This window comes from Agelaius tricolor, unplaced genomic scaffold (assembly GCF_023055355.1).
Source record: "Agelaius tricolor isolate 1412-34295 unplaced genomic scaffold, bAgeTri1.0.p SCAF_17, whole genome shotgun sequence".
In the NCBI taxonomy this organism is placed as follows: domain Eukaryota; kingdom Metazoa; phylum Chordata; class Aves; order Passeriformes; family Icteridae; genus Agelaius; species Agelaius tricolor.
The window spans coordinates 5,810,862-5,835,108 of NW_027269277.1; the positions used below are offsets into that span (position 1 = coordinate 5,810,862).

The following is a 24,247-nucleotide window of genomic DNA, read 5'->3' on the forward strand; positions in this document are numbered from 1 at the left end:
GCCGCCAAGTCTGGGAGCAGAAATCCACATTTCTGTGGGGAAGCGGTGGCTGCACACGCTGGGAAAAAGCGCTTTGGGATCCTCCTGGGGGGAAGAGCAGCAGAAACCCAAACTGGTGCTCCAAGTGGGATGGGAGCCGGACATGTCCTTGGTGAGCAGCTCTCCATGTGTGTGGTGCAGCCTCGTGCTGGGCATCCAGCCCCTGTTTCCACACAGAAATATGGATTTAATCCTCCAGTGATGCTCTCTAATGTTCAGTAATGATCATGGCTCGGGTTTTCAGATGTATTTTAGATTTCCCAGCCGGGCTGTGGGATGTGAGTGAGATGCAACAGAAACATTCAAAACATATTTAAAGAAGGGTTTGCAGCAGCTCCAGAGTGTTCCTGCTACCAGGCACAGGAACGAACTGGCCAGCTGGGAGACTTCTGGGAGGATCTGTTGGAAAGGCAATTGGCACATCCTTAGCCTGGAATGCAAATCCAGTTGGACTGGAAGAAGTCCAGGACCAGGCAGCCTCTTCACATGCTGGATTTGGAGGGCAGGTGCCACCTCTGAGCAGGAAACATGAAGATGGAGCTGAAAAATCAAAGATGAGAGGTGGGAATGAGCTGTTGGGAGCCTTCTTGGTCCTTGCAGAGGTGGGGAAAACCCCGTGGAGGGTCTGGATTTAGCCTGGGTGTTCCAGCTTGGCCTCTAATCTGCAGGATGGAGCAGAAGGCAAGAAGTGTCCAAAGGTACACGAGGTGAGCACAGAATGGTTTTAGTCTTCCCAGAGCTCAGCAATAACAGTGGGGATGGAACAGGCAAGTTTCCAGTGTGGCAGGAGGAGGAGGAGGGGTTTGGGGAGGATGGATCTGCTCCCTGCTTCTTCCAGCAGCATCGCTGGGGACTGGAGGAGCCTCTGGGAAGAGAGCAGAGCAGAGATGGTGCTGAGCTGGTGGCTGTTGTCACCTCCCCTGGATGTCACCCACACCAGGCTGTGCATTCCCACCTTCTGGACAGCCAACAGCACCTTGCACCTTTGTACAGCGGGACAGAGATCTTCCTCCCTGGTCCTGCCCATTTCCCTGTCCCTGAAAAGTCCCTGAGGATGCACCAGCCCATCCCTGCAGGGACTGGGGGACTTTGGGGCTCAGCAGATCGTGACCCATGGGGGAGACTTGGAAAGATGCCATCCCTGGGGGCCGGGGGTTGAGGGCTTTCCTTTTCCAAGCAGGAATTTTTCTCAGGGTCACCTCCTCAGCAGCTCCGTGTGCTGGAATCTGCTGAGCGGGCACGGAGAGGCCAGGCAGGGTAGGGAGCAGCCTCCCATGCAGCAGGCTCAGGTGTGAGCTGAAGTCCCATTGATTTCTAATCAGTGAGCTCATATTCCCCGGGCTGCGGTGGGACAGGGTCAGCAGCCAGGGGAGGGTGGGGGGATCCTGCGCTTGGGGTGGTCCCGGGGTGGGACTGACGGAGCCGCTGACAGAGGCTGAGTTATGGCTCCAGAGATGCTTTGGAGGGTTCCTGGAGCCTCAGTTATTGTCTGGCTGAGTCCTGCTCGGGGGAGAGCAGCGAGGGACGGACGTGTGAGCCATAAACCACGTTGTCTTTTAATGAACAAGACTCCCGGGGGATCAGGACTATTTTTTACTCTGTCGTTTTTCTTTCCTCAGCTCCAGGAAAGTTGTTGAGTGTTGTGTCTGCCAACTGCAGGCCAGATGCTCCAGGAGAACTGGAGTCATGTCCCATCCAGCCTGGCCCAGCCCAGCTGACATTCCCATGGCATTCCCATCTGCTCCCAGGCTGCCCCAGAGCCACCCATCCAGGCTGTGGTCACCCCAACCAAGAGCAGCCACCAGGGTTTGATATTCCAGAGATGCTCCCAGGAGAGCAGGGCTGTAGCATTCCCCATGAGGGATCTTAGTAATGCTGCTGCTGATGAAGGAAAAGCAGTGATTAACCCTGGAATCAAAATGTTGGAGGGGTTAGGAAGAAAAGCAAGTCCAGGCTCACTCTCCTAAGAGTGAGAAAAGTGCACAGAAAGCACAGGGACGTCTCTGTTTTCCTCTCCCTGCAAAGCTGATCCTCTTGGGTGGCTATGGGGAAGGACCTCTCTGCAGAACCCCAATTGCTCACTCACCCCACCTTCCACACCTCCCCTTTCAGTGACAGGGACCTGCTCCAGAGCCTGGGGATCCTAGGAGGAAATGAGGAGGGAAGAAAAGACAGGAATTAACATTTGGAAGCCAGAACATGTGCTGAAATCTGACTCCAGACTCACTCCAGACTAACTGGAGACCAAACTCCAGGCTGTGCCCTTTAAGGTCAGGCTGTGGTGGCACACCTTGCTCTGGGTTTGGTAGGACAGTGTGACAGGGGGGGTCTCTTCTTCTTCACTTCCATTGCTGTGAAACCCTCAGGAAAGTGCCCTGAGGTGTCAGCCCCATCCACGGGGACCTTTGCTCTTTGTGGGGAAGGTGGCTGGCAGTCCCCAAACCCAACTGTGGGGTCACTGGGCTGCCTTGGGTGGGACCAGCCAGGGCTCTGACCCCACAGCAAACCCAGGGCACTGGGTGGAAGGGCTTTGAAAGGTGACCCCTGGGATGTGCTGGGAATGCTGCAAACCCAATCCCTGTGGTGGGAACATGGCTCTGCCCCACGCACAGCCCCTCTGAGCATGGGGAGGTCCCAGCCTCCACCTCAGCCCTTCCCTCCCATCACAATTCCAGCTCACTTGGGATTGATGCCAGTCACCCATCCAAGCTGCACCTGTGGCCAGCAGGGATCGAGGGATGGGCAGGGCTCCTTCTCTGCCCAGCACTGGGGACCTAAATCAGGATGTTCTGTCCCCTCAGCAGAGCCAAATGACATTTTCCAGCACAGGCACTTTAATAAAGAACAATAAATTGGGAGATCTGCACCGAGCTCGGCTGTAGGAGCAGGATCCCCTTTCAGGGAGTATTTTAGGATGAAGGCACTACAGCTGTTGGTTGGTTAATCCCTCTGCCCTCCCCATCAACCTCCAGAAAGGACTTAGCAGCCCCACTCCAGCCAGAAATAAATCAGGAAATGGCACTTTGTCCTCCCCAGGAATAGGCTCTCCCCAGCCCCTAGAACCTGGCATCTGAGCCCAGCATCTGCTCAGGGGGAGACCCTGCCACAGTCAGGCTGTGTTCAGCTCCCAGAGATCCATGGAACACATGTTCTGCTCCTGGGACCCATGGGACACAGGCTTGGCTCTCAGGGACGTGTGAGACCCACACACATCCCTGAGCTCCCAAGGACGTGGTGAGGAATCCATCGGAGTGGGAATGAGAACAAAAGCAGACCCAGGCACAGGGTGGGATTGTTGCACGGGGCCAGGGGTTGGGCTGGATGATCTCTGTGGATCTCTTCCAGCTTAGGAGATTCCATGATCCTTGTTTTCCTTCCCAGAGGATTGAGCTGGTGCAGGACCAGCTCTGCCCTCACCAGTAAAAGGTGATGAGGGACCAATATTTTGATCCATTTTTTCCCAACACGTTGGACAAAAGCAGGGATTTATTGCCAGGTCTTGGCAGGGGGGAAAGGCTTTTTCCCAGAGGCATTGGCAAATCTAAATTCCTCATTCCCAGAGACACCCCCGACTGTCAGCCACCACCACCACAGGGCAAGAACAGGAGCTGAGCCAAAAGTCCATCAGTTCTGGGGGAAGCATTTGTTCCAAGGGGGATGAGATTCCCACACACCTCAGAGCTGTGTCCCCAGCCCACGGGAGCTGCAGCTCTCTAAGGATGCCTCTAATTCCACAAAATTCCCCTTGTTCCAGTAGGCTGGGGACTGCTGGCTAACAGGGCTCCAGTCACTCCAGAGGTTTTTGCCTATGGAATGGAAGGGCTCCAGATGCCCTCAGCCTTCAGTTCTCCTGGGAACCTTGTACAGAGCTTCCAAAGAGGGGAGAGATCCAAGAGATCAGGCTGGGAAGGCAAGATGGTCATGGCTCTGGGAGGCTTTGAGGAATTAAAAGTGAAATTGAAGATGAATCTATCAAAATACATATTTTTTCCTGGCATTTTAATGGAGACTCATGCAAAGAGGAGAGGGCCCACCCCATCCTGCATTCCCAGCCTCCCACTCTCCAAGGTTATTTATGGGCTTGCTACACAAGTTGGGTTTTTTCCTCCCCTTTTCTCTTCTCTTCTTTTTCTTCCCTGCTTTTGCAAATTGAATTATTTAAATGCATTGTTTGGCAGCCTCAAATCCCAGCATTTCCCTCTTTCCCCCTTGGCTGCCATTTCTTTCTCTCCTTTCTGCTCCTGCATTTTCAGGATCATTTCCCATGTTGTTCCAGTGGCATTTATTGAAATTTGCACAAAAAAAGATCCTTCTTCAATGCCACCATTTCAGCCCTGGCAGGAGATTTATGGGGGCAGGAAGACACCCGTGGCGGGGAGGTTTTGCTGGGAGAAAGAAAGGAAGGAGGGAAATGTGGTGGAAAAGCGAAGGATGCCCAGAGCTGGGGATCAGGGAGGATCCACAGAGGTGAGGGCACAAGGGGACAGCCCAGCTCCTCCACGGGTGACACACATGGTGACACGGGCACAACACGACTGCACATGGAGAGGTTGGTGTCAGGGTTGTGTGGGGGTGAGGAGGGAGCACAGACACCCCTGGGTGGCCTCAGGCACCAGTGACACTGGGGACATGGCCTGGAGAGGGGCTGGCATGGCCTGGGGGTGCTTGGGCACACCTGGGGGACACTCTGGGACATGCTTGGTGTGCTCTTGGAACATGCCTGGTACATGCTTGTCTCATGCTTGGTCAGTACCTGGCACATGCTTGGTGTGCAATTGGGGTGTAATGAGTGTGTAATTAGTGTGTAATTGGTGTGTAATGAGTGTGTAATTGGTGTGCAGTCGGTGCACATTTGGTACACGCTCCATCCATCCTTTGTGTGCACGTGAGGCTCGGGGCACTCTTGGTGAGCACTTGGAGCACTCATGGGACACGTTTGGTGACAATTGGTACATGTTGGGCACACACCTGGTTCATGCTTGGCACACACTTGGCACACACTTGGCACATATTTGGGAGACAATTGGTTCATGCTTGGTGCACACTTAGCACACATTTGGCACAAAATTGGTTCATACCACACATTTGGCACATATTTGGCACACATTTGGGACACATTTGGTTCATACTTGGTTCACACTTGGCACAAAATTGGTTCATGCTTGGTGCACACTTGGCATGTACTTGGCACACATTTGGCACATATTTGGGAAATATTTGGTTCATACTTGGTGCACACTTGGCACACATTTGGCACACAATTGGTTCATACTTGGTGCACACTTGGTGCACACATGACACATATTTGGTGCACATTTGGCACACACTTGGTTCATAGTTGGCGCACACTTGGCACACACTTGGCGCACATTTGGCACACATTTGGTTCACATTTATTGCACTCTTGGACCCATCCCTCCATGGGCACCCAGTGCTGCTCCCAGAGCTGTCTCTGAGCCCGCACACCGTGGAGGAGCCAATCTCGGAGCTGTTTGAAGGAGCGCCGCTCTCCAGCCTCGCTATCTCTAATCCTGCTTCAAAGCCAGCTCCTTCTATTTCCATATTGACTTATGATTCCTTTAATTGACTTTCTTGCTTCAGAATTGTACTTACTTAATTAATCTGATTACGTTTCTGCTTCTAGTAAAAGAGTTTCTGTGTTGCAGCCCAGAGGTGAGGACGTTCCTGGGGAGGGATGAGCTTCTGGTTGATCCCACCAGCAGATAGAGCCTGCAAAGCATTTTGGGATCCTTTGGAAGGGGAGGACAGGCAAAAGCCATGGAAAGTGCCGCAGCTATTTCCATTTTCACACACGCAGCAGCTTTCCTCGTGGCAGGAGTGAGGCACATCCCTCGTCAGTGGGATTGAATTATCTCCATAAATTCATTACATTTTAAAAATATGATAATCAGCACGGAATGAGCCTCCCGAGGGAGACGGAACATGAACATCTCAAGTACTGTTAATAATCAGCCTTTATTTTACAAATGCCCAGGGCTGGCTCGCAGCACCTCCGTGGTGGAGGGGCTGGTGCTGTGCCCCTGCCAGGACCTGCTGCTGCTGTGCCCTTGCCAGGACCTCCTCAGCTGTCAGTCCCAGGGTGGTGACCCAGACACAGCTGGGATTTGGGATGGACAATCTCTGCTGCTCCAAATGCTCCACATAAAGCCTGGGCACTCACTGCCCTTTGGGGTCCCCATAGGTGGTGGCCTGCTGTGGCACCTGTCCAATGACTCAGCTTCTCCCGCACCACCCCACAAATATAGGATTTAGGGGATCATTAGTGCCAGTTTAACACAAATCTGGGGCAACTTCACACTGGGTCTGTTTGTGGTCATAAAGGATCCCAGAGGATCAGCACAGGCGTGGGGTTGGAAGTGTGTCCTGGCTCCAGCACTCCTGGGGACAGGGGCTTGGAGGAACTGGGGGTGTCTCACTTTTGGCAGAACCTGACAAGGTGAGGAGAGTTCCCAGAGCAGCCCGGGGATGAGCCAGGGCAAGGGGTGCCATGGTCACCTCACTGCCTCAGAATCCCACAGCTGGGATCCAACCAAATGGAATGGTTGGGATTGGGAGGACTTCAAAGCCCATCCAGTCCCACCCCTGCCATGGGCAGCGACACCTTCCACTATCCCAGGTTGCTCCAAGCCCCATCCAATCTGACCTTGGACACTTCCAGGGACAGGGAATCCACAGCCTCCCTGGGCACCTTGTGCCAGGGCCTCCCCACCCTCACAGTAACAAAAGAAAGACAAAATCCCACTTGGACACTGTCACTGTAAAGTTTTCCTCTTTATTATTCCACTTTGGTGGCAGACAGGCGGCTCCTCCACCCCCGTTTGTTAAACACTGATTAATTATTAAATTGGCCATTAACTATTAATAGCTGATTTTGTGAGTGTTAAAATGCCAGCCCTGTGCAAAGAGAGCTGTGTCTCTGGCAAACCTCAGGAACCTCAGGGAATGAATCCTCGATAATCAATCCGGCCTCTGTTCCATTTGCCATTCCTGTCTCATCCTCTCTGCTTTTGGCACCTCTTCAGGGGAGTTTATACAAATGGAAAAGCCAATTTTACTGCTGCTGGAAATTCCCAGCTCCCCGAGATGATGGCAGAGCCCTGTGTTTTTCTCCAGTGCTGGAGGGGCTCCCTGATCCAGTTCTGCCTCTGCAACGCAATCATAAAATCCTGGAACTGTTTGGGCTGGAAGGGACCTTAATGCCCATTCCATTCTATCCTTGCTGTGGGCAGGGACACCTTCTACTAGCCCAGGTTGCTCCAAGCCCCATCCAGCCTGGCCTGGGACACTTCCAGGGATGGGACAGCCAGAGCTGCTCTGGGAATTCCATCCCAACCCCTCACTATCCTCACAGGGAATAATTTCCTCCCAATATTCCATCCAACCCTACTCTCTGGCAGTGGGAAACCATTCCCTGTGTTCTGTCATTCCAAGCCCTTGCAGATCCATAGAAGTTGTCCTGTGCCACAACCTTTCAGCACATCCCAAATCCCCACTGGATCCTTGCTCCTGCTTTTGCCTGTGGATTTCCATGGAGGTCCTGGTGTATGCTGGGGCATTTCCTGGGAATGTTCCCAAGGGATTCTCACCATGGAGTTGCATCAGAGACAGGGAGCAGGGACAGTGGGACCCCGCACCCCCCTCGGGGGACAGGAGGGAAGGTGGCAGCAGGAGCAGGAAGGGGAGCAGAAAGGGACACGGAGCTGAGGGGCTGGAGCCACTCCACATCCAGTGTGAAATCAGCAGCCACAGGCTTTTCCAGAGCCTTTGGAAGCAGATGGCCTTGCCCCAGGGAAGAGCTTTGGCCCAGGGAATGTTATTTTGACGGATGCATTTGCAGTCCCCCAAAAGCCGCGCTCCTTTTCAAGCCGTGCTGTGAGGAGAACCTTCCCTGCTCCAGAGAGAAAGAGCCTGGGATTATTTTCTCATGTCAATTAACGGAGCTTTCCAAAGGCAAACCAGGCTCCTCGGATCCCGAGCTCGGGACCCCAGCCAGGCTGCTCCCCCCGGCACGCTGGAGGGAAAAATCAAGGAGCTTTGGCCAGCAAGCTCCTGGCCTGAAGCCAGCAAATAAAATGGTCATAACGAGGCCTTTGGAGATAAATTTGGAGGCCGGGGTTGCTTTGCTTTAATTTTTTATTCTTCTGGTGGAGAAACCCCCTCACCCAGCAGTGATGGCAGCAGCTCCAGAGCAGTGGTTCTGTGGGGTCACCATGAGGGCCACTTCCCCCTGGAGCTGCTGCTGGCCAGGTGTGCACCAGCACCTGCTCAGGTGTGGGATCAGGTGTGGGTTTGGGTGTGGATTCAGGTGTGGATCCAGGCACATGGACAGTGAGTGAGTTCTGGTGCAGGATCAGACCTGGATTCAGGTGTGGATTACCTGGATTACCCTCTGCCCCTTTCCTGGCTCCGTGTGCTTTCCTGGAGCAATCCTGGAGCCCTCCAGTGGTGGACACACAGGTAGAGCCACACTGCTGGGCTGGCTGCAGCCAGGATGGGCGGAATTCCCAGGGACACACAGAAATCCCTCAGACAGGACAGGTTTAGAAATAATCTCTTTTGGAGATTCTTGCATAGAACCCCTCTGGAAAAGCTCGTGGAGCTGCACAAGCTGCCCACAAGGAGAGTACTTCCCATCCTCGGTGACTTGGGATCTCTGTAGTTGTTGCCAGGAAGATATTCCCTTTTCCAGAGGGAAGCAGGTGCCAGCTGGCCACGGACAGGGATCTTTGATCCCTCGCAGCTCTTTGGGAAGGAAAGCAGGATGTTTTCCATGGCCACCCTCCTGGAGAGCCAGGGCTCCTGCACCAAAAGTGCAACAGCCCCCGCTGTCCCCCTGCTCCAGCTCCTCATGTGTCAAAGGCTCTCCCACTCCCACCGCTCTTCCCAGCTGCTTCTGAACACCCCTCTCCATCGGGGTGGGCTGGGACAGCGCTGCCAAACAGCGGGAACACGTGAGGCTGTCCCGGGGAGAAGGAGAGGGATGAGCCCCGCGCTGTCCCACCACCCCCGGCTGTGCGGGGGGATCAGAGGTGCTCTGGAGCAGGTGGATCCCCCGTGTCACTGGGACACCCCAGCGGGGATGGCACAGCTGCCATTCATCCTGCAGGGGACCCCGCGTGGGGACAGAACCCCTCCACCCCATCCCAGTGGCAAAGGGAAAGGTGTGAAATCCACCTGCCCCTTCCTGCATCCTCCTCATCCCCGAGAAGACGCGGTGCTGGAGGGTTTGGGGAGGGAATGCAGGCAGGGATGGAGCTGGGACCCCTCTGTCTCACGGCCCTTGCGGGTGTCCCTCGGCAGGGAGCCAGTCCGGGTCAGCAGAGCTTTCCTGCCCCTGTGCCACCTCCTCTCCTGCCGTGTGAAACGCGGCAACGGGAGCAGAAAAAAGCAGGAACGCTCGCCTGGAAGCTGACCCGGTTTAGGGTTTCATTCCAAGTGGAGCGACAGAGGAGCTCAATCCGGACCCCCCGAACTCTTCCTGCCGCTGCCCCCGCTCGCAGCAAAACCTCTGATCCCTGTCCAGCCCTCCACATAACTCCTGAGGCTTTGGGGGGTCAGAGCCGGGACCGTGAAGCCGGAGATGCTCCGGGGGCGGCAGCGTTTGGAGTTTTCTTCCCGCCTCCTCTCGAGGTCCGTGACCTGTTCGGATCCGGCTGTGCAGCTCCAGAGCATCCTCCGGGGATGAACCGGGCTGGGCTGGGCGGTGCCGGTGGGCGGGAGCTCATCGGGAGCGCCCAGGAGCGGAGATGCTGTGCTGGGATGGGGGAAACCTGGACAACCCGGAAAGGGGAAAGCTGGAAACCTCAGGAAGGGGAAATATGGACACCCCAGGAAAGGGGAAACTTGGAAAGCCCAGGAAAGGGGAAACCTGGAAACCTCAGGAAGGAGAAATATGGACACTCCTGGAAAGGGGAAACTTGGAAACCCCAGGAAAGGGGGGACATGGAAACCTCAGGAAGAGGAAACATGGACACCCAGGAAAGGAGAAACCTGGAAACTCCAGGAAAGGGGGGACATGGACTCCTCAGGAAAGGGGAAACCTGGAAACCCCAGGGAAGGGGAAACCTGGACAACCCAGGAAAGGGGGAACCTGGACAACGCAGGAAAGGGAAAAGCGCAGGGTTCAAAGCCATCACCATCCCTTTGGAAGCCCGGGCAAAGCCCTGTCCCTGCTGCAGCGGGATGCCCGCGGCCAGCAGAGGTGGTGGAAGCACAGCCCCTCTCCCGCACCCGCGGCAGGAGCCGGAGCCGCTATTGGAAGCAGGTGTGCTGCCCTGCCGGGCGATGGGAGCCATTAGGGAGAAAGCCTCTCAAGGAAATTTATGTCCGTCTCTCCTCACCCCTCTCTCCTGAAACCAATTACACCCCAGCAGCCCTGCCCCGCTCGGGGGGACCCGCCGGGCTGTGCCCCCTCCGGGGTCCCCGGGGATGCGGCAGCGCGGTGGGGGCGAGCAGCGGGAGGGATGGGAAGCGCTGTGCAAAGCTCCTCTGGCGGCCCCTCATTCATCTCGCTGGGAGTCCGGCGGGAGGATCCCGGATCCCGCAGCACCTGGGGCTGCCACCCCTCTCCAGCCGCCCCTTGGCAGCCGCACGCTGGCTCCGAGCGAGGGGGGACAGAGCCGCCCCCCCAGCAGCAGCAGCGCCTTCCCCGAGGTTTATTATTACACAAATGTGAATTCCAGAACCGGCATCTGGGGAGCAGCTGCTGGGAGTTAACCCCTTCCCTGCCGCGGGGGAGCTGTGCCTGAGGAGTGGGCACCTCGCTGGAACGTGGCCACCCCTAGGGAGGAGCCCATGGGGACGTGGCCCTGTCCCACCTGTCCCCCTGCTGTGTAGGGACACATCGCCGTGCATGGATGGGGAGGCAGGTTCCACGTTCCTCCCTCCCTTCCTTTCTTCTTTCTTTTTTTCCCCTAAAACAGGCACTTCTGTTTCCATTCAGGGTTTTTATGGGAATTTGCTCTCCCTCCCAGGCAAGGCCTGAATTTCCAGCGTGCTCCAGGATGGAGCTCCAAGGGATGCTGCCCTTGGGTTTGATGAGCAGCCTGGAGATAAGGAAGGGGTGACAGCGGGAGGCCAGCGCTGCTGAAAGGAAGGGCTTGATCTGGACAGCGTTTTTGTTGGAAGATGGATGTTTGGGAATGAAGGCAGATCCTCACAGCCCCACTGGCTTTATGGCATCTTCCAAGGCATTGGGGGTTGGTCAAAATCCCAACTTTTCAGCCACCTGAAGTTCCCCAGGCTCTTCCCAGGTCCAAGAACCTGCTGGCCCCACAGGAAGTCATGGATATTAGGGCAGAACATGATGAGGAGGATCTTATCCCTTCTTGACTTGTCTGGGAAGTGATGCCTGGGCTGTCCCTGAAACTCCTTTCCATAGAAACCCAGAATCCAGGATGGTTTGGGCTGGAAGGGACTTCAAACCCATCCAGTTCCACCCCTTGCCATGAACAGGGACACCTTCCACTATCCCAGGTTGCTCCAAGCCCTGTCCAACTTTGCCTGGAACACTTCCAGGGATGGGGCAGCCCAAGCTGGTTCCCAGGGATGGAGGGAGCACTCCCAGAGCAGCTGGGACATGTGGGCAGGCAAAGGTGAGGGGCAGCAGTGTCAGGTTCTGTCAAACACCTCTGGCTGCCAGGTGCCACCATGATGGACAGAGGCAGCAATGAGTGCCAAAAAGGGCAAGAAAAATTTGGGAGGAGGTTTTGGTGCCTGGATGAAAAGCAGCTGTGAGTTCTGCTCCTGGCTGCTCAGCCTGGCTGGGAGAACAGGGAGAGGTGGGAGGCTGGAGGGTCCAGCAGGCACGTGGGGTTGGGGTGGCTGGAGACAGCCCTGGGACAGCTGGGAGTGGAGAGCTGGCCTTGGGCAGAGGGACTGGCTGCCCTGGTGAGCAGCTCTCAGCAGTGGGGACTCCCAGTGCCTCCTCTGGGAGTGGTGCAGGCATGGAAATCATCCCCTTGGCTCCTCAGGAGGGGACGGGAGCAGGGCAGGACAACCCATCCTCATGATTTGCAGGCTCCAGCTCCCTGCTGCTGCTCCCTCCCACTCCTGACTCCACCGTGGAGCTGCCAGGGCAGACAAAACCGCAGCAGGCAGAGCAATCCCCGAGTCCCAAGGAGGCGTTTGTAACACCAGGAGCTCCTGAAGGGATCGGAGCGGGATTGGGAACAGAAGCTCCTTTCCCGGGGCTCAGTTCCTGCCTCCTGCTCTGCCGGCACCGCTGCTCTCCGGGCTCCCAGCCCGGGAGGGGAGTGAGAAATGGAGCTGACAGGAGCTCCTGCAGCACCAGGAGCTTGGCAGCCCCAGAAAAACCCTCTCCCTGCTCCAGCAGTGCCTCTCCAAGCCAGCTCTGCCAGCAGCCCTCAACTTCCTCCTCCCTCACCTCCTGCCCCGGAGTTCACACCGTTTGTTTTTCTCAGCCTGCAAGTTTTTGGGGATGGGGAATGAGCCCCACTCCAGATTTCCTGCCCCAGCCCCACGGTGTGAGGGGCTCTGGGCTGTCCTGAAGCCCAGCGTGGCAGGAGCACGGGCTCCATCTCCCGAACACATTGAATCCCAGAATCCCAGCAGGCAGCAGGGGTAGGATGACAAATTGTTCTGACTAATAGTCTAAACAATGGGAAACAATGGAAGTCAGGGAGCAGCCCATAAAATATGCAGCACGCAGGGGGCTTGGCTATTTTATTTGATTTTCAGATGGATATTCCAGTGGCCAGGATCCATCAGGAATAGAACAACACATGTCAAGCTCAATAAGGGTTTGCCAGGGATGGTGGCGGGAGGATGCAGAAATTCCTGCTCTGGGGTGAACTTGGGAAGCCTGACTTGGAGTCAAGTGCTGGGGAAGAGGAGCAGCTCTCCCTTCCAGGCACAGGAGCATCCATCCCACCTTCTCCAGAGGGATGGCGATGAAGTGCCTGAGCCTGACCCGTGGAAGAGGGGCAGGAAGGCTGGGAAGAGGCGTGGGAAGGCTGCCCGGCTGATGTGGTTGAGCAGACGGGGGAGGTTTTCTGTCTCCTCTTTGAAATTCCTCTGCGTTCAGGGTTATTTTGGAAGTCAAAAGCTGTTAGATTCCCTGGAAGCTCGGGGAGGGAGATTGCCTGGGTTCGTTCTGACGCGATTTCCCTGCACAGCTGTTTGTGCCATCAGCAGTGGGGCTGCTCTTTCAAAAGAAGACATTTTATCCATTAAAAAGAAATCCATAGATGATGAATATGGATTTGGGCTAAGGCTGAGTGATGAAATCCTCTCTGAGGTGCAAAGATCCCATTATCCATCCGTCTGTGGCCTGCCAGGGACCAGTGGTGGGTTCCCTCAGAGACCCCTCAGCTTTCTGGAAGCCTGGAGGTCACTGAGGATGTGAAGGGCTCTCCAGCCAGGAAGTTTCTCTCCCAAGTCTCCTTTCAGTGCTGTGTTTGAGCAGGGCAGGAACGCTGTGAGAACAGCCCTCAGAAGTTGCTGCGAGGCTCCAGCTGGATCAGAAAATGTTGGCTCAGCACGGGGGGGACACAGAGCTGCTGGTGGGAAGGAGGGAGGTGGAAGCGCTTCCCTCTGCCCTCTGAGAGGGGCTCACTCCCTGATCCCACCTGGACCATGGATTTCTGCTGTGGATGGGCTTTCCTGGGTGAGTCTGGCTGGGGAATGCTGAGCCCAGATCTGAGACCTGCAGAATGCCCAGGGACTGGGACCTTGGGGTTGGAGCCAACAGTCCTTGGGGACAGGGTGGCTCTGCTCACAGGACAGCAGAGACACGGCTCTAGATGGGCAGCACCTGGAGGCAGAATGGTTCTGGTGCCATGCATGGGTGCAGGCGCTCTTTTCTGATGCCCTTGTCCCTATCTCAGCATTCCTGGAGATTGTTTGGATTGTAGGATCCAACCACTTCCCCATCCAAACCAGAGATGTTTCATTCCCACTTCCACACACAGCTTCCACAGCCTAATGTTTCCTAATGACCTTAATGGGAGTGACTTGAACCTTGTCCACAGGGTTGGCACAGCCACCTCCTTCCTTATTACACTTGTCAGGTTGTCACTTATTTTTGCATTTATTTTGCATGGGATGTTGGCCTGGAGCTGGCACATGGCCCTGCAGTGCCAGTAGCAATGGTGACAAAGAAATGGTTTGGCTTGGGAGGGACCTTAAACCCCATCTCATTTCTCCCCCCCTGCCATGGGCAGGGACACCTTCCCCCATCCCAGGTTGCTCCAAGCCCTGTCCAGCCTCGGACACTCACAGGGATGAGCCATTCAGTCCTTCCCTTGACCTCTTTTCTTTGCTTCTCCCTCCGTGTCTCCAGGGTAGAGCAAGAGGATGAGAAGACAAAGAACACCTGGCGAGAAGGCAGAGAGAGCAGCAAGGCAAATCACCGCGGCAGGAGGGAAATGGAGCAGCTGAAATTGGGAAAAACAGCTCCAAGTTTGTCACTGTCTGCACCTGATGCAAATCCGTTTGCCGGGGGATGTTGGGAGCAAAGAGCAGAACGCTCCTGATTTCACAGGGCTGCGTTGAGAGCGGGAAGATCCCAGAGAGAGCGAGGCTGAGGGGAAAATAAAATGGACAATGCCAGCCAAACCAAATGGATGCAACCCTCGGCATTCCCGGAGGGAAGCGCTGCCCTGAAGGGAGGGGGCCGGCAGCAGGCCCGGCCAGAACGCTTTAAAAGCCTCCCTTTTAGATGGCATTTGTTCTTCAAAGCCATCAGGGCTCGGGGAAAAGCCGGGCCATTTCCCTCTGCCTCTGACATGTTAATGGCTGTATTTTGGAGTCATTAAATATTGAAATGCAGCACACTCAGCAGCTGCCAAACCTCCCCGCAGTCCTGCTCTCCCCCTTCTCCTCTCCTCCAGAGCCTTCTCCCCTCTCCGTTTTCTCCAGCGTTCGCTCCTCTGGCATTTCCCCCTCCATCCTCCTCTTCCTCCTTCCCCTGCTTCCCCCGCTCTCTTCCCCAGCTTCTCCCCACTCTGCCTTCCTCCCCATCCTTCCTCTGCTGGAATCTCAGTTCCTGGGAAGCACTTGATAATCTGCAGCTTTAATATTCTCACCTTGCCAGTCTCCTATTCAGCGGGACTCGGAGAATTACAAACGTATTTATCTGGGTCCACTGGAGAGCGAGAGAAACAAAGAAACCAGCGGGGCTTTTCTAACGAGGAATGACTAATTTGACCCAGGAGAGCCCGTCCTCTTTCAAGCACTCAATTTTCCCCTGGTTTTGCATCCAAAGATAAGGTTGGCGGTGCCAGGGGCGGGGATGGGGCAGTGCCAGCTCGGGGCTGCTGCTGGCAGGGTTTGCTTTACCTGCTCCCTCGCTGGGACCCAGCCTGCCGAGCCAGCCATGGAGGGCTTGGAAAAGCTGCTCTTTGTCTGTGGATGGCCCTGCTCAGGGCTCTGTGAGCACCGAGAAATCCCAGTCCCAAAGCTCATCCTTGCCGGGACCGGGCTTTGTGCAGCTTCCCTGCAGCAGATCCTGACAGCTCAGGGACTGGGGAGGGGACACTCCAGAGATCCAGGAGCAGCCACGGCTTCTCTGGCACCCTCTGCCAGGGCCTCTCCACCCTCTCCTTCCCAATATCCCATCCATCCCTGCCATCTGGCCGTGGGAGCCATTCCCTGTGTCCTGCCCCACCAGACCCTTGTTCCCAGTCCCTCTCCAGCTCTCCTGGAGCCCCTTTAGGCCCTGGAAGGGGCTCTGAGCTCTCCCTGGAGCCTTCTCTTCTCCAGGTGAGCACTCCCAGCTCTCCCAGCCTGGCTCCATGGCAGAGGGGTTCATTTCCAAGAGAGTTTTCCTTCTGGTGAGCCTGGTTACTCCAGGGTGGATGGGCTAAATTCCAGCTCAGCCCTGTGATCTTACTGGATCCAGACTCTGCCTTCTGGCTGATCTACTCAGCTCCCATCCTGCACTGGACACACATGGAAAGGACAGTGGATGTAATGGATTTCTGGATAAAAAAAGAGTATTTAGGCCAACAGATTTGGGATTTTTTTATTGCAAATAAGGAGGTGGGATGAAATTTCTGGAGGCTAACACAAGTCCTCTGTGGATTTTTTTTTTTTTTTTCCCAAATAGAGGAACAAATGTGGTTTAGTGGGCACAGACAGGATGAGTGGCCCTGGAGAAGTTGTGCTTGTGTAGTCTGGAGAGAAATCAGAGGCTGAGATGGTTCTGATTGCTTTCCTGGAAAGACATGGAAGAGGAAACACCCAGGAATGCAAGGAACTCTGGAAGGACACTGTTGGCACAAGCACGAATTGGTAGAAACCTGTCGTGAACAAATGTCAGTTGAAAGCTGAAGGAGGTTTCTCCCAATCATCAGATGAGGGAGTTTATAAAATAACTTTCCAGCAGGGTAATTGAGGGAGGAAACTTAACTGGTTCAAGATGGGAGGCTGACAAATTTCAGAATTTCAGTTTAGGATGGGGCTGGATTTGACAGTCTGGCCCCTCTTGTCTGTGTCCTGCCTCAGCCCAGGACTCTGCACTTGTGTAGGGTGGGAGTCCCTCTGCTCCCCATGGAGCTCATCCCTGCCTGGCCACAGATCCATGGGCAGCCCTGCAGTCCCTCTCACCTGTCCCTGACACAGAGGCTTTTCTCCTGGTTAATAAGCCCTGACATGCCAGACATGGAAACTATGAAAATTGGCCAATTTTTTAATATTTTAAGCCCCATCACAGCCTTTGCTGGGCAGAGCAAAGCGCTTTAGGACGCCTTAGCAAGGAAATGGGAACTATCATTTGGGATAATCTGCCTGAGCTGGATTGACCTGCTGATCCCAGCCAGACCCTCCTTCTCCAGCACACCCCTCCCTACACCCAGCTCTGCTGCCCAGATGGGGAAAGGAAAATCATGGAATTGTGATTTAGGTTGGAAAAACCCTCTGAGCCCACAAAGTCCAACTGTTCCCACAGCACTGCCAAGGCCACCACTGGCCCATGTCCCCAGCTGCCACATCCACAAGGGTCTGGACACTTCCATGGTGACTCCATCTCCTCCCTTCTCCCCTGTTTGTCACACCTTCCCAGCCAGTGGAGGGGCTGTGCCTGAGGCTGGGGCTGTGCAGGAGCAGGATTGGGAGCGGATGCTCCAGCTCCAAACCCTCTCCCAGCATCCCCTCCCAGCTCCCCCTTTCCTGTGCTGCCCCAGGAAGGGCTGGGTGAGATCCAGGCTCCTGCCCGAGCTCCTTCCTTAATCTAAATCAGGGAAAGGTATTTTTTCTCCTTCCTTTTATTCCACCCTGAGTGTTGTGCAGTTGCCACTGACAAAGGAGCCGGAATTCCACGCATTTCTCTGGCTGTTTAGCAGAGCTGCTGCCCTACTCTCCCCTGTCAGACACTAATCTCTCCTAATATTTAACAGTCCCAGTAGGCAGCAGGATTTATCCTCTGGCCTTTCTACCTGTCATTCCATCCCTTCTCACTAAGGAGCCCTTTGATTCCCTTCCGAGGAGAGGTGCCAGGACCAGCGTGATGGATTGGCTCGTGCTGGCAGTTGGAGAAGCAGCTCCATTTCTCTCTGCTCCAGCTGTCGGGTGTTTATCCGGGGCAGCTCCCTGCAGCTGGGAAGGCCCTTGTGCCTCCTTGCAGGGAGCCGTGCGGACGGGCAGGCATTCCAGGCGGGAAGGGGCTGTGGGTGTTAATGCTGCAGCTCCTCAGGGCGCCGCTCCAAACCGCAGCCGGAGCTGTGGATGTTGGAGCTCCCGCGATGATCTGCATCTAAAACCCTCATCCATCGCAGGGAGGAATTCCTCCCACAGCGCTCCCGGATCCCTTCCCAGAGCTCTGCCTCCACATGTTCCCTTTCCTCGGCATCCTGGCTGCCACGGGCTTGGAGGCACGGCCCAGGGGATGAACAGGCTCAGAAGGAAAAGGTGGGAATTACCCGGGGGGCTGCTGCTGGCAGAGCTGTCCTGTCCTCATCCTGCAGGATCGGATGGCGTGGCCGGTGCCAGGGAGGAGCCCACATTCCAGCGAGGATGCTGCACTGTGGGGCAGGGATGCTGCATCCCTCTAACAGAGCCCATCGATGCTGTATCCCTCTAACAGAGCCCAGGGGTGCTGCATCCCTCTAACAGAGCCCAGGGACAGAGCCCAGGGATGCTGCATCCCGCTAACAGAGCCCAGGGATGCTGCATCCCTCTAACAGAGCCGGTCCCTGCTCCACGGGCAGGTGCTGGAGCAGAAGGTGTCAGGACAGCACAGGAGCTCTTATTGCCACTAACGAGCTCTTTAATTGTCGCTTCCTTAGGCCGGGATTGGAAGTGATTTACTCCAAGCTCGCCTCAGCCTGGGCTCGTGGCTGGCCGGGCTTTGGGGGTCAGGGGCTGCTCCGTGGGCCGTTTCTCCATGGCAAGGGCAGAAACCCAAATCCCTCACTGATGGCCCTTCCCGACGTCACTGTCACCCCAGGCAGCAGGACCTGTGTAAGGACATGATCCAATGTTTCCTCTGGCTGCAGCTCTCTGCAACATCCTCACTTTGCTCCTTCCCCTCCTACCTAAAAGCAGCCAGGACTCGGCAGGGTCCATCAGGACACGGATGATCCTGCAGAGCCATGGGAAACAGGCTCCACAGAATCCTTCTGAAGGGGCCTGTGTTCAACACTGACCTGTCTGGACCAGGATTTCCCAGGATTTCCCTTCCTTCCCAGATATCATTCCTGGAAATGTTGAAGGATTGGAGCAACCTGGCATATGGAAGGTGATCCCACCCATGGATGGGCTTTAGGATCCTTTTCATCCCACACCATTCTGTGACCCCATGATAGTCCATCCTGGATTTCTCTTCTCTCCCCAAACGGGGGGAAGGCAGGAGCTGGCAGGACAGACATTCCCATCACCCTCTCTGTCCCTATCTCTGTCCTGTCTGAACATAGTGCTGAAATGACCAGAGTGTGTCCACAGAGGGAAGAGTTTGCAGTGTCAGCATCCATGTGCAGCTATTCCAGAGGGAACAGGGAGCACAGTGCCTGGAAGCCTTTGGACACAGGGGGCTTTGTCAGGAAGAGGGAATAACCAGGACTTTTGTGCAGAGGCAGAGTGGGATCTGCTGCTGCTCCACACAGATCAAGTTTAAATCCACACGCAGACAGCTGGGATGGCACAGCCACATCCCGAATCCAGGCCTGGCTTAGCTGCCCAAAATCATTAGTGAAGCTTTCAGAGAGGAGCTGCTCACTGCTTGGTACAGCCAGAGCAAGAGGAGAAGCTCCTGGGAATGTTTCTGGGAAGGTGAAATTTGCTCCATGCTATGGCTCTGGTTTTGCTGTGCTCTTGGTGCCTCCTTGTCCTGCAGTGGGGGGAACTGGCAGAGGCAGCTCTCACCTGTGCTGGGGCAGTGGGACAGACCCAGAGTGGGATGGGAGCTCTGGGATGGTGGGATATGGGATGGTGGGATAAGGAATAGAGAGCAATAGGCTGGTAGCACTGGGGTGGTGGAATATGGGATGATGGGGAATAGGATGGCGGGATATGGGATAAGGAATGGGGAGCTCTGGGATTGTGAGCAGCTGTTCTTCCAGCTCTAGGACTGAGAACCAGGATCTCTCCTCCCACTTTTCCTTGCATGAGAGCAGGGATGAGACGGCACCACTCCCCTGGACCCATCCCAACCTCACCTGGGCTCAGCTGATGTGGGAGCCCTGGGTGACCCCGATCTTGCCCTGCTCCAGCTGGGGGGCAGAGAAGAGACAAGGTCCCCCTTCTCCTCTTCCAGCTCCATCCCAGCACAGACGGTGCTGAGAGAGAGGAAACATCACTGGAAATGTTAAACTTCTATGGATCTCCAAGTGGGCTCGGCCTGAACTCGACTTTGTGGGGTTAAATCCATCATTACTGGACATCAGCCAGAGTGTTTTCCACTAACAGCAAACTCCTAATGGCTTTAAATTGAAAGAAAGCCGGATGAGATGGAAAATTAGGAAGGAATTCTTCCCTGTGAGGGTGGGGAGGCCCTGGCACAGGGTGCCCAGAGAAGCTGTGGCTGCCCCATCCCTGGAAGCATCCAAGGCCAGGTTGGACGGGGCTTGGAGCAACCTGGGACAGTGGAAGGTGTTGCTGCCCATGGCAGGGGTGGGTTTGGAAAAGCTTTAAGGTCCCTTCCAACCCATCCCACTGTGAGATTCCTGACCCAGGGAATGGGGCTATCCCCAGCACAGCCCATAGCTCTGCAGGATGCTGGGGGCTATGAGTGTTCCCAGGGGTCTGGGAGGCTGAGGGGAGCTCATGGAGCACGGCTGGGACACTCAGAATCCCATGCTTCCCCTCCTCCTCCTCCTCTATCCCTGAGGAGAATTCCCATAAGGCATGGGGGTTGACCATCCCTGGCACCTCCTGACTCCATGACAGGACAGTCCTGAGCAATCCCGACATTTCCCTGCCCAGCTGCAAACAAACCCAGCTGGTGCTGTTACCCCTGTCCATGCCCAGCCCCATCCTTCCCCAGCCTGCCTCTGCTGCCATTTCCAGAGCCGTTCCATGATGGATGTGATTAAAATCTGCTCGGAGAGCACTCGATCCTCCCGTGCTGCCTTTGAACCTCGGATCATTAATGTCTCCATATGGGCACCATTTTTCCTTGTCACGACACAGCTGGATCTGGAGAGAGCGGGAGCTGAGGCCGCTTCCCAGTGGCAAAACCCTCCAGAGCCTGGACTCCAGAGCTTTGCCCACCTTTGGGAAAGGTCAGGAATATAAATAGCTGTTGCCAGGGGGTCTTCAGGCACCGGGCAAGAATGGAGATGGCTTCTGGAATGGCAGGGAGGGCTTGAAGAGCTCTTTTCTGCCTGTTTTGAACTCCCTCCCTGCTCTCTGCTCCTTCCCCTCCACCGCTCATTCTCTCTTTTCCTCCCTCCCACTCAGTCTGGTTTTTTGAAGGGCCACAATTCCTTTCCAGTTTTATTTCTCATTAAAAATAAATAGTGGTGCTATAATTTACAGCGAGTTTAATTAGAAATGAGTTACGTGAGCTGAGCATTAGGACTTAATTGCTCGTTCCTAAAACAATTTCCTCATCTGAAACGTCCCCAGTTAATGATGATTCATTAAATAGGATTGGAGGCTCCGAGGTGGAGTTGAATGGCTGGAGATTCCCTGTGATGGGGCAACAGCCACTGGGCATGGAGCCCCCAGAGCTAGAGGGGACTGGGATGAGGGCAGCTGAATTCCCTGCAATGGGAATGACCACTTTGGAAAGAATTCCCAGTCCTGGAGCTGGGAGTGTGCCCCCCAAGCACGAGGGGTCCAAGGCTCTGTGGGGTTGGAATTCCCTGGCCAGGAGCCACATGCTGACACCCAAACCTTCCACCCACACCTTCCCTCTGAGATGTGGAACCCCCTTCTCTGTGGTGAGGGCAATCTTGGCCAGCCCTGCCTGGGGTTTTTGGGGAAGGAGATGATTTTCCTGAGGAATGTTGGTTAATCAGAACAGGAACGCTCACAGGAAGCGGGGGGCGATGGTGCTGGGGTTGGGCTGTGCTTTACTTGCGCATTTTTAGTCCAAAAATTCCTAATCAAAACCACATCTGCAGAGAGCAGCCCTGAGCCTGCCCCCAGCCCCATGCCCAGGGAATTGGGTTGTCAGCAAGGCCAGGAGGACTTGGAATGGCCAGGAGGGCACTGGAATGGCCAGGAGGGCACTGGAATGGCCAGGAAGGCACTGGGATGGTCAGGAGGGCACTGGAATGGCCAGGAGGGCACTGGGATGGTCAGGAGGGCACTGGGATGGTCAGGAGGGCACTGGCACTGGCAGGACTTGTCCTTGGTCCCCCAGGTCTGTGCCCTGTGGGGCTGCAGCTCATGGGGACACAGCTGGCAGGGATGGGATGGGATGGGATGGGATGGGATGGGATGGGACGGGATCAATAGAATGCAATGGGATGGCAGCACTCTTTCCTCAGTTTTGAGCAGGAATTCCTGAAAAGCTGAAACAAGCACATTCCTTAAAAAAAAAGAAAAAAACCCACCCCTTTGTTTTGACACATCAGCGTTTTTCCAGGGAGACAAGAAAAAAAAAATCCCACAACAAAACCAACCCCAAACTTTGTCCACTTGATTGGAAAAGTCCATGGCAGATCCTGCTCTGAGCTTCCCCACCCTGCTCCAGTCCCGGGACTGGGCTCTCCATCCCAGCATGTGCCAGAGGTGCTGGAGCACAGGGAATGACCCTCACAGCCCCTGCCTGTCCCGGGAAGAGGCTGAAACCTCCAGGCTCTGCGGGTGGAGCTGCGGGATGAGCCCGAACTGAGCTCTGCTCCATGCCCTGCAGCTCCGGAGCGGCTCCGGGCCACGAGGGAAGGAGGGATGGGAGGGAAGGAGGGATGGGAGCCCGGTGAGAGGGAAGGAGGGATGGGAGGGAAGGAGGGATGGGAGCCCGATGAGAGGGAAGGAGGGATGGGAGGGAAGGAGGGATGGGAGCTCGGTGAAAGGGAAGGAGGGATGGGAGGGAAGGAGGGATGGGAGCCCGGTGAGAGGGAGGGAGGGAGGGATGGGAGGGAAGGAGGAATGGGAGCCCGATGAGAGGGAAGGAGGAATGGGAGGGAGGGAAGCAGGGATGGGAGGGAAGGAGGGATGGCGACCCCAGCGGAGGGATGGCATCCCCGGGACACGCCTGGCCCCGCACAGCAGGACACTGTCACCTAGCAACGGGAAAGCAATGACAACACTTCCTCGGGTGACAAACATCCCGTGTCACTGATCTCTTTCCGAGGAAGTGTAAACCAGGGAAGAGCAGGATTTGAAGAGGGAGAGAGCGAGGGAGACACGAGCCCCTGGATGACCTCGCCCTCCCTCCCTCCCTCCCGCACGGCCGAGACCCGAGCAGGCATCGGCGGGGCCGGCCGGGGGTGTCTGGTTGCATCCAGCATCCGTCAGCAGGCGGCTTTCGGGAATGGGGGCAGATAAATAACTGCAAGGAAAGGTCTCAGCTCCAGGGAAAGGAAATGAGTCCCCTCTCAAGTGATCCTGGGCACCGTGATGCAAATAACAGAGAGGGAACAGGGATGGAGGCAGGGAAAGGGCTGCGGGGAGAGAGGGAGGGACAGAGCCAGGGGACAGGGGTGAGGGACACAGGAGGGGCAAGGAGGGGCTTCCTGGGGAGGGGAATGGTCCTGACAGGGAGAGGAGAGGAGAGGAGAGGAGAGGAGAGGAGAGGAGAGGAGAGGAGAGGAGAGGAGAGGAGAGGAGAGGAGAGGAGAGGGAAAAGGGAAATGAAGGGAAGGAAAAAGGAAAAAGGGAAAGGAAAAAGAAGGCAGCAAGGCCTCTGCTTCTCTCAGCCTGTCCTCAGATGCTCAGGGGTGGTTTCAGAGCCATGGAGGCATGAGCAAGAGGGACAGGGAGAGCTGGGGTCTGCCCTGTGTTGATCCAAACACTTGGATTCCAAAGGTTTGGGTGGTACAGCCAAGTCCTTGCAGGGAATCCAGGCAGGGCTGCCCTGCTCTGCTCTCGGACACTCTGGGGATCCCTGGAGCTGTTTGCTCCCCTCTTGCACACTGCCACGGTTCCCAGGGCTGTTCCACCCTCAGAGCCCAGCTCCAGAGGCTCCCACTCCCTTCCCACTCTGTCTTCCTTGCAGGATTTGGCAGTAGCAGATAAATAAACAGCCATCAATCACCAGGCCCAGCAGCGCTCACCTTACGGGACTTGTTTCCTCTCCAAATACACAATTTAATTTCTATTTAGCTTCCCTTGAATTTTAATGTCGACTTTGGACATAAATATTTGAGTGCTGGGAGAGGGACAAAGCGGGAGCAGGTGATGGGAGATCCCACAGGGCTGTCTCTCTGCAGAGCAGGAGCATCCCTGTCCTCACCCCAGGATATCCAGGGCTTGGGGACCTCGGGGTCTCTCCTGAGCTCTGGGGTGGGATCCTCCAGCATGGAGCATTGCTCGGGTCCTCTGCCCACAGCCCTGGATTTTCCAGGCCAGGGAGGTGATGCAGGACAGTGACATTCCCAAAACACAGGGATATGGGAGCAGGAGCTCCTCCCTGGCCAGCAGCAGGGCTGTGCCTCGTGCGCTGTGTTTATGGAAAGCTCTGTAAACTCATCCCAGGCATCCCTGGGGGCTGATGCTCCTGGAGCTTGGTGACTCCTTGGAGTTTGTTTCCTTAGGGAATTTCATGTAAGGAGATTTAAACACTCCATGGAAGAATGGCTCCTGAACTCCTTCCCTCTTCCCTGGGCATGGAGCACTC

General features: G+C 55.7%; 1 long non-coding RNA gene across 1 annotated transcript; it reads left to right on the forward strand.

Moving 5' to 3' along the window:
• The first annotated feature begins 242 nt into the window (after nt 1–242).
• Nucleotides 243–14,859, forward strand: LOC139597518 (uncharacterized). The gene is made up of 2 exons (XR_011681624.1): nt 243–746; nt 14,363–14,859. It is a non-coding gene; the product is annotated as an uncharacterized lncRNA (long non-coding RNA).
• The last annotated feature ends 9,388 nt before the right edge of the window (nt 14,860–24,247 follow it).